At 37.8% G+C, this 8,476-nt stretch overlaps 1 pseudogene; it reads right to left on the reverse strand.

Annotated features, from left to right (window-relative positions):
- Positions 1-5,696: 5,696 nt before the first annotated feature.
- Positions 5,697-6,464, reverse strand: LOC100403894 (elongation factor 1-delta pseudogene; annotated as a pseudogene).
- Between the last annotated feature and the right edge of the window lie 2,012 nt (positions 6,465-8,476).

The raw sequence follows: 8,476 nt of genomic DNA on the forward strand, positions 1-8,476 counted from the left end.
GAGATACTCTACATAGGGAAGGGACTGACAATCATTCAGCTTAAATCAATCACTTGTGCATATATATCAATAGAGAACACCAGATTAGCGCTGTGTGTGTGTGTGTGTGTGCCTGTAATTCACGGCTTACTCTATAACAGAGGGAATACAATGAAATTGGGCCATACAGGAAGATCAATTAATGCATTTGTTAATTGAGGACTTTTTGGTGGCCTTGTTGATCTCTTATGGTTTGATCTCTTAAATCTGTAGTGTTTATTAGACTCACTACAGACTCTCAATAAATCATAAGGCATTTACATCTATAAATGTATTTTAAAATATCAATTTTTAAATGTTATAGCACTAAAATGTTTCAGACAATATTCTCAATTAACTTGCATTAATATTTGCTTAGTTTCTCATAAATTATTGGACAAAATATTCTACATATCAACAAAATACTCTTCCAAAATTAAACTAAAATTAAACTAGTATCTGTTAAGACATTCACTTTTTTTACTTTATTATTTTTTAAAAATTTATTTATTATACTTTAAGTTCTGGGGTACATGTGCAGATTGTGTAGGTTTGTTACATAGGTATACATGTGCCATGGTGGTTTGCTGCATCCATCACCCTGTCATCTACATTAGGTTATTTCTCCTAATGCTATCCCTCCCCAATCCCCCTACCCACTGCTATCCCTCCCCTAGCTCCCTACCCCCCAGGCCCCAGTGTGTGATAGTCCCTTCCTGTGTTCATGTGTTCTCATTGTTCAACACCTACTTATGAGTGAGAACATGTGGTATCTCGTTTTCTGTTCTTGTGTCAGTTTGCTGAGAATTATGGTTTTCAGTTTCATCCATGTCCCTGCAAAGGACATGAGCTCATCCTTTCTTTTATGGCTGCATAGTATTCCACCACATTTTCTCTATCCAGTCTATCATTGATGGGCATTTGGGTTGCTTCCAAGTCTTTGCTATTGTAAACAGTGCCACAATGAACATACATGTGCATGTGTCTTTATAATAGAATGTTTATAATCCACTGGGTACATACCCAGTAATGAGATTGCTGGGTCAAATTGTATTTCTATTTCTAGATCCTTGAGGAATTGCCACACTGTCTTCCACAATGGTTGAATTAATTTACTTTCCCACCAACAGTGTAAAAGCATTCCTATTTTTCCACATCCTCTCCAGCATCTGTTGTCTCCAGATTTTTTAATGATGACCATTCTAACTGGCATGAGATAGTATCTCAATATGGTTTTGATTAGCATTTCTCTAATGACCAGTGATGATGGCCTTTTTCATACATTTGTTGGCTGCATAAATGTCTTCTTTTGAAAATTGTCTGTTCATATTCTTAGCTCACTTTTTGATGGGGTTGTTTGTCTTTTTCTTATAAATTTGTTTAAGTTCTCCACAGAGTCTGGATATTAGCCATTTGTTAGATGGGTAGATTGCAAATTTTTTTTCCCATTCTTTTGGTTGCCAGTTCACTCTATTGATAGTTTCTTTTGCTGTACAGAAGCTACAGAGTTTAATTAGATCCCATTTGTCTATTTTGGCTTTCGTTGCCATTGCTTTTGGTGTTTTTGTCATGAAGTCCTTGCCTATACCTGTGTCCTGAATGGTATTATCCAGGTTTTCTTCTAGAGTTTTTATGGTGTTAGGCCTCATGTTTAAATCTTTAATCCATCTAGAGTCAATTTTTGTATAAGATGTAAGGAAGGGATCCAGTTTCAGCTTTCTGCATATGGCTAGCCAGTTTTTCCAACACCATTTATTAAATAGGGAATCCTTTCCCCATTGCTTGTTTTTGTCTGTTTTGTCAGTGATCAGATGGCTGCAGTTGTATGGCATTCTTTCTGAGGTCTCTGTTCTGTTCCATTGGAATATATCTCTGTTTTGGTACCAGTATCATGCTGTTTTGATTACAGTAGCCTTGTAATATAGTTTGAAGTCAGGTAGCGTGATACTTCCAGCTTTTTTTTTTTTTTTTTTGCTTAGGATTGTCTTGGCTATGTGGGCTCTTTTTTGGTTCCATATGAAGTTTAAAGTGTTTTTTTCCAATTCTGCAAAGAAAGTCATTGGTAGCTTGATGGGGATAGCATTGAATCTATAAATTACTTTGGGCAGTATGGCCATTTTCATGAGATTGATTCTTCCTAACCATGAACATGGAATGCTTTTCCATCTGTTTGTGTCCTTTCTTATTTCCTTGAGCAGTGGTTTGTAGTTCTCCTTGAGGAGATCCTTCACATCCCTTGTTAGTTGTATTCCTAGGTATTTTATTCTCTTTGTAGCTGTTGTGAATAGGAGCTCACTCATTATTTGGCTCTCTGTTTGTCTATTATTGGTGTATAGGAATGCTTGCAATTTTTACACATTAATTTTGTATCCTGAGACTTTGCTTACATTGCTTATCAGCTTAGGGAGATTTTGGGCTGAGACAATGGGGTTTTCTAAATAAACAATCATGTCATCTGCAAACAGGGACAATTTGATGTCCTCTCTTCTTATTTGAATACATTTTATTTCTTTCTCTTGCCTGATGGCCCTAGCCAGAAATTCCAGTATGATTTTGAATAGGAGTAGTGCGAGAGGGCATTCTTGTCTTGTGCAAGGTTTCAAAGGGAATGCTTCCAGTTTTTGCCCATTCAGGATGATATTGGCTGTGGGTTTGTCATAAATAGCTCTTATTATTTTGAGATATGATCCATCGATACCTAGTTTATTGAGAGTTTTTAGTATAAAGGGCTGTTTACTTTTGTCAAAGGCCTTCTCTGCACCTATTGAGATAATCATGTGGATTTTGTCTTTGGTTCTGTTTATGTGATGGATTTTGTTAATAGATTTGTGGATGTTGAACCAGCCTTGTATCCTTGGGATGTAGCCTACTTGATCATGATGGGTAAGCTTTTTGATGTGCTGCTGGATTTGGCTTGCCAGTATTTTATTGATTTTTCCATCAATGTTCATCATGGATATTCGCTTGAAGTTTTCTATTCTTGCTGAGTCTTCGCTGGGTTTTGGTAGCAGGATGATGTTGTTCTCATAAAATGATCTGGGAAGGATTCCCTCTTTTTGGATTGTTTGGAATAGTTTCAGAAGGAATGATACCAGCTCCTTTTTGTACATCTGGTAGAATTTGACTATGAACCTGTCTAATCCTGGACTTTTTTTGTGTGGTAGGCTCTTAATTGCTGCCTCAACTTCAGACCTTGTTATTGGTCTATTCAGGAATTCAACTTCTTCTTGGTTCAGTCTTGCACTTGAGGGTGCAAATGTCCTGGAATTTATCCATTTATTCTTGATTTACTGGTATATTTGCATAGAGGTGTTTGTAGTAATCTCTGGTGGTAGTTTGCATTTCTGTGGGATTGGTGGTGATATCCCCTTTATCATTTTTTATTGCATCTATTTGAATCTTCTCTCTTTTCTTTTTTATTAGTCTGACTAGTAGTCTATCTATTTTGTTGATCTTTTCAAAACACTAGCTTCAGGATTTATTGATTTTTTTGAAAGGTTATTTTGTGTCTCTATCTGCTTCAGTTCTGCTTTGATCTTAGTTATTTCTTGCCTTCTGCTAGCTTTTGAATTTGTTTGAGCTTGCTCCTCTAGTGCTTTTAATTCTGACGTTAGGGTGTTAATTTTTTATCTTTCCTCACTTCTCTTGTGGACATTTAGTGCTATAAATTTCTCTCTAGACACTGCTTTAAATGTGTCCCAGAGATTGTGATACACTGTGTCTTCATTCTCATTGGTTTCAAAGAACATCTTTATTTCTGCCTTCATTTTATTATTTATCCAGTAGTCACTCAGGAGCAGGTTGTTTAGTTTCCATGTAGTTGTGCAGTTTTGAGTGAGTTTCTTAACCTTGAGATCTAATTTGATTGCACTGTGGTCTCAGAGAATGTTTGTTATGATTTTGTTCTTTTGCATTTGCTGAGGAGTGCTTTATTTCCAATGATGTGGTCAATTTTAGAATAAGTTCAATGTGATGCTGAGAATAATGTATATTCTGTGGTTTTGTGGTGGAGATTTCTGTAGATGTCTATTAGATTAACTTGGTCCAGATCTGAGTTGAAGTCCTGGATATCCTTGTTAATTTTCGGTCTCATTGATCTGTCTGGTATTGACAGTGGGTCTTAAAGTGTCAATGGGTCTTAAAGTGACAGTGGGTCTTATTATTGTGTGGGAGTTGAAGACTATTTGTAGGTCATTAAGAACTTGCTTTATGTTTCTGGGTGCTCTTGTATTGGGTGCATATATATTTAGGATCGCTAGCTCTTCTTATTGCATTAATCCCTTTACCATTATGTAATGCCCTTCTTTGTCTCTTTTGATCTTTGTTGGTTTAAAGTCTGTTTTATCAGAGACTAGGATTGCAACCCCTGCTTTTTTTTTTTTTTTTTTTTTTTTTTTTGCTTTCTATTTGCTTGGTAAATCTTCCTCCATCCCTTTATTTTGAGCCTATGTGTGGCTTTGCATGTGAGTTGGGTTTCCTGAATACAGGACACTGATGGGTCTTGACTTTTTATCCAATTTGCCAGTCTGTGTCTTTTGATTGGGGCATTTAGCCCATTTACATTTAAGACTAATATTGTTATGTGTGAATATGATCCTGCCATTTTGATGCTAGCTGGTTGTTTTGCCCGTTAGTTGATGCAATTTCTTCACAGTGTTGATAGTCTTTACAGTTTAGTATGTTTTTGCAGTGGCTGGTACTGGTTGTTCCTTTCCATGTTTAGTGCTCCCTTCAGGATTTTTTTAAAAAAGAACACTACTACACAAATGAAGCCAAGGAGCCCAAGTCAGTTGACAGAAATAAATATTTGGGACCCCTTTTCTAAATATGTTATAAAAACACTTGAAGAAGATGGGTAGTAATTTGCTTTCTTATTCTTAAAAATCCGTTCCCCTAAAAAGTGTTTAATCTTCTACTTGCTACCAAATACGAACAGGACTTTAAAAAGGAGAGGGGGACAAAACAAAACAAAACACCAGACACAAATGGTTCATTCATGAATGTAAACTTTTGGTTTTCTTTTCTCTTCTCCTCTTCTATTCTTTTTCTTGTTCTTTTTGAGACAGGTCTCACTTTGGCCACCAAGCTAGAGTTCAGGGGAACCATCTTAGCTCACTCACTGCAACCTCCGCCTCCCATGCTCAAGCCATCCTCCCACCTCAACCTCCCAAGTAATTGGGATTAGGTGCAGCCACCATGCCTGGCTAGTTTTTTTTCCTATTTTTAGTAGAGAGATGGTTCACCATATTGCCCAGGCTGGTCTCTAACTCCTGGGCTCAAGTGATCCCACCTCAGCCTCCCAAAGGGCTAGGATTACACCCTGCACCTGGCTAAACCTCTGAAATTAATGAAGTGCTCCTAAATCCTTGATGAATGAACATCTTGAATGACAAATTAATTTTCAAGTGACATATAAACCAACAAGTATTTCTAAATTTCTAAAATAAATTTCCAAATTTGAAGTCTTCCTTCCTTTCTTTCCTTGCTTTCTTTCCTTCTTTTCTTCCCTTTCTTTCTTCCCTTTCCTTCCATCCTTCTTCCTTTCCTTTCTTTTCCTTTCCTTACCCCTTTCCCCTTTCCTTTTTTTTTTCTTTTTTGCCGGTCAGTTTTTAATTGAGGCGGGGCTACTGCGCGCGCGCACACACACACACACACACACACACACACACTCTCAGACTTCAAATCTTGTTGAAAACTGCGTTGTTGACACTGCACATGCTCCTCAAACTTGGTGATCTTCTTCTCCCGCAAATCTGTCCCCACCTTGTGGTCCTCCACCGCACACTGAATCTGCAGCTTCCAGATACCGTAGGCAACGCGCATCAGCTTGAAGGCCCCGCTCATCAGCCGGTCCATCTGGATGGAGTGCACACATGCCTCCGGCTGGGCCATGTCTGTCTCATCGTCCCAAGGCTCGACATCCAGCAGGATGGAGGACTTGGCCACTCACGTGGGCTTCTTGACCTCTGCATACTGCTGCAGCTGCTCCTCCCCCAGCCACGCTGCCTCCTTGTCCTCCTTTTTATTACCGCTGCCAAAGAGGTTAGTGTCATTGTCCTCCTCATCCTCTGCTGGTGTGGATGGCTCCTGGGGTAGGGGGGAGCTCCACTTGGAGCATGGGAGACATGTGCTGGGTCTGCAGGGCTGTGGCACGGTGGCCGGGCGAGCTCTTCTCCAGCATGTTCTGCCCAGCCTCCAGATTGGAGACCGCCGGCTGCAGCTCCTGCACTAGGCTGTGCAGGCTCTGATTCTCCACTTCCAGCTGGCGATCTGGATGACGAGCTCGCTGTGGTCTCCACTGGGGCCGCTGAAGGTCTCCAGTGCCAAGCTCTGACAGGAGGGCCGGCCACAGGCCCATTCATCTGCTCCTAGAATTTCCTTTCTGCATTGTCATGTTTGAATTTGTCAAACCAGAACTTCTCATGTACTAGGAAGTCCGTAGCCATTTTTCTTACGCCAGCCAAGGACACCGCTACCAGAGAGGAGGAATCTAAGGACGTGGGATGACTAAGGGCGAAGTTATTTTTTCATAATGTACAAAACCATAAGTTTTCAACATAAAGTACCTTTTTTATTTAAAAGAAAATCCTGCAGTTTGAAAATAAAAGTTTGTATTTCAGAGAGTTGGTGAGGAAATAATCCATTAAAGACTGCTTTTGTAAACATAAACTGATGGGAATAAAGTAAAAATTTTTAAAAGACAATGAAAACATCTGACATCTCAACAAGAGTTAGCCTGATGAATACATCTCATACCAGAAGTCTTTGTTTTCTATTTCTGGCTTCTTCAGGAGTTCAAGGTTTGACCTTAGACAGGTCATTTCGTCTCTCAGAGCCTCGTTTCTCCCTTGTCAAAGGAAGAGTCTTGTCTATAAAATCTTTAAAATTCTTCTGTTTCTAAAATTCAAAATTATTATTCAGCTCCTCATGAAATAATATTTTTAAAATTATTTAAATGTTTACAGAAAAATGTTTTAAATATTTTTCTATATACTGAGCTATGAGGTTGAGAAATCTGAGGCAACATTTAAACATACTGTTGCTCTAATGAACAGCTACTACTGGAGAGAGGTACTATTTTTTCTTTAAAACTTGTGTATTCTCCTCAAGTACTGATGGAGGAAAAAGTACATGAATCTTTATAGTAAAATACTGACAATTAGATGTAATTGATTTTAACAGATCTGTAGATAATATGGACCATTATCTACATATCATTTGTTAAATTGAATGTCCTCTAGTGCTCACCAAAACTAACTGTATTGTGTATGTGTATATCTTAAGTAAAGTTTATTTCATAGATCAGTGCCCCTGGGCTAGACAGGAAAAGGTCAAAGCTCTTAAATCAGTCTAGTGTATGTCAACTAAAAGCCTCAGAACTAGTAATATTTCTCATTAGTCTTTCAACTGCAGGGTAGAGAAAGAAAGCAAAATTACAAGGCAGATATTTTACTACAACAGTTTGATTCAGCAAATGTTGGACGAATAAACCATTAATTAAATAAAGTATTGCAAGTATATATAGTTTTGTGTGTTTATTTTCTTGTCTGACATCCTGACAACTAAAGGGAAAATAATGTACTTGTAGAAGTAGGTGAACTTTGTGTCTCTGAGTTTCCTGGGCCTGAAATAATTGGCAGGGTGAATCTGAAATGCAGACACAGAAAGTCACCCTTGGTTTGATGCCTCTTTTTTTTTACTTTTCATATTTATATTTTGGTGCATTTTCCCCGATATCAAATATTACCTTGGTACTAAAAAAAAGTCAAGAAGGGAAAATGCAGGCAGGAAAATGAGGAAAATCAGCTCATTACTTCTCTCCCATGTATGATTGGGCTCATGTGATTGGTGCATTAGACTTTGTAGTGTCATTTCACTCCTTTCTCTGTAGACATCAATACTAACAAATGAACAGCAAAATCCTAAAGTGTGAGGATAAACACCAATTATTTATGTATGCACATCGTTTGTACAGATTTCTAACTATTGATCTTCAGGTAAATGTCTAGACAGAAGTAGATTTAAATGTATAGGCAGTTGTGCTATATTTTTACATTTATAGTAATATAAAGATATTAATATCTAGAAAAGCAAGAAGAGAAAGACAAAATGTCACTATTATTATTTTTCCTACTTGCATCTGCAAATGAAATAAAAGGATTGCTTTCTGTCTACCTGAGACAGACATTTAGAGTATAGCAAATTCAGAATCTTTAGGCATTCTCCTCAAAGTTTCCTTCAGTGAAAATTGATAATTGACATGAATCAAAAAATTATGTTAAAAAAATGGCAGGGCTAATGCTCCTAGCAGAGTTATCTGAATGATATCCTAGGTCAAGCAATCTGTCAACTATTTTCCTCTAGATCATAGGATTAGTACATCAGCCCAGATTCTTATCCTGTGCAATGTTGAGCAGTTATTTTTGGAATCTGAGAGATTGTATGATTTGACACTCCT

This window comes from Callithrix jacchus, chromosome 4 (genome assembly GCF_049354715.1).
Source record: "Callithrix jacchus isolate 240 chromosome 4, calJac240_pri, whole genome shotgun sequence".
Lineage (NCBI taxonomy): Eukaryota > Metazoa > Chordata > Mammalia > Primates > Cebidae > Callithrix > Callithrix jacchus.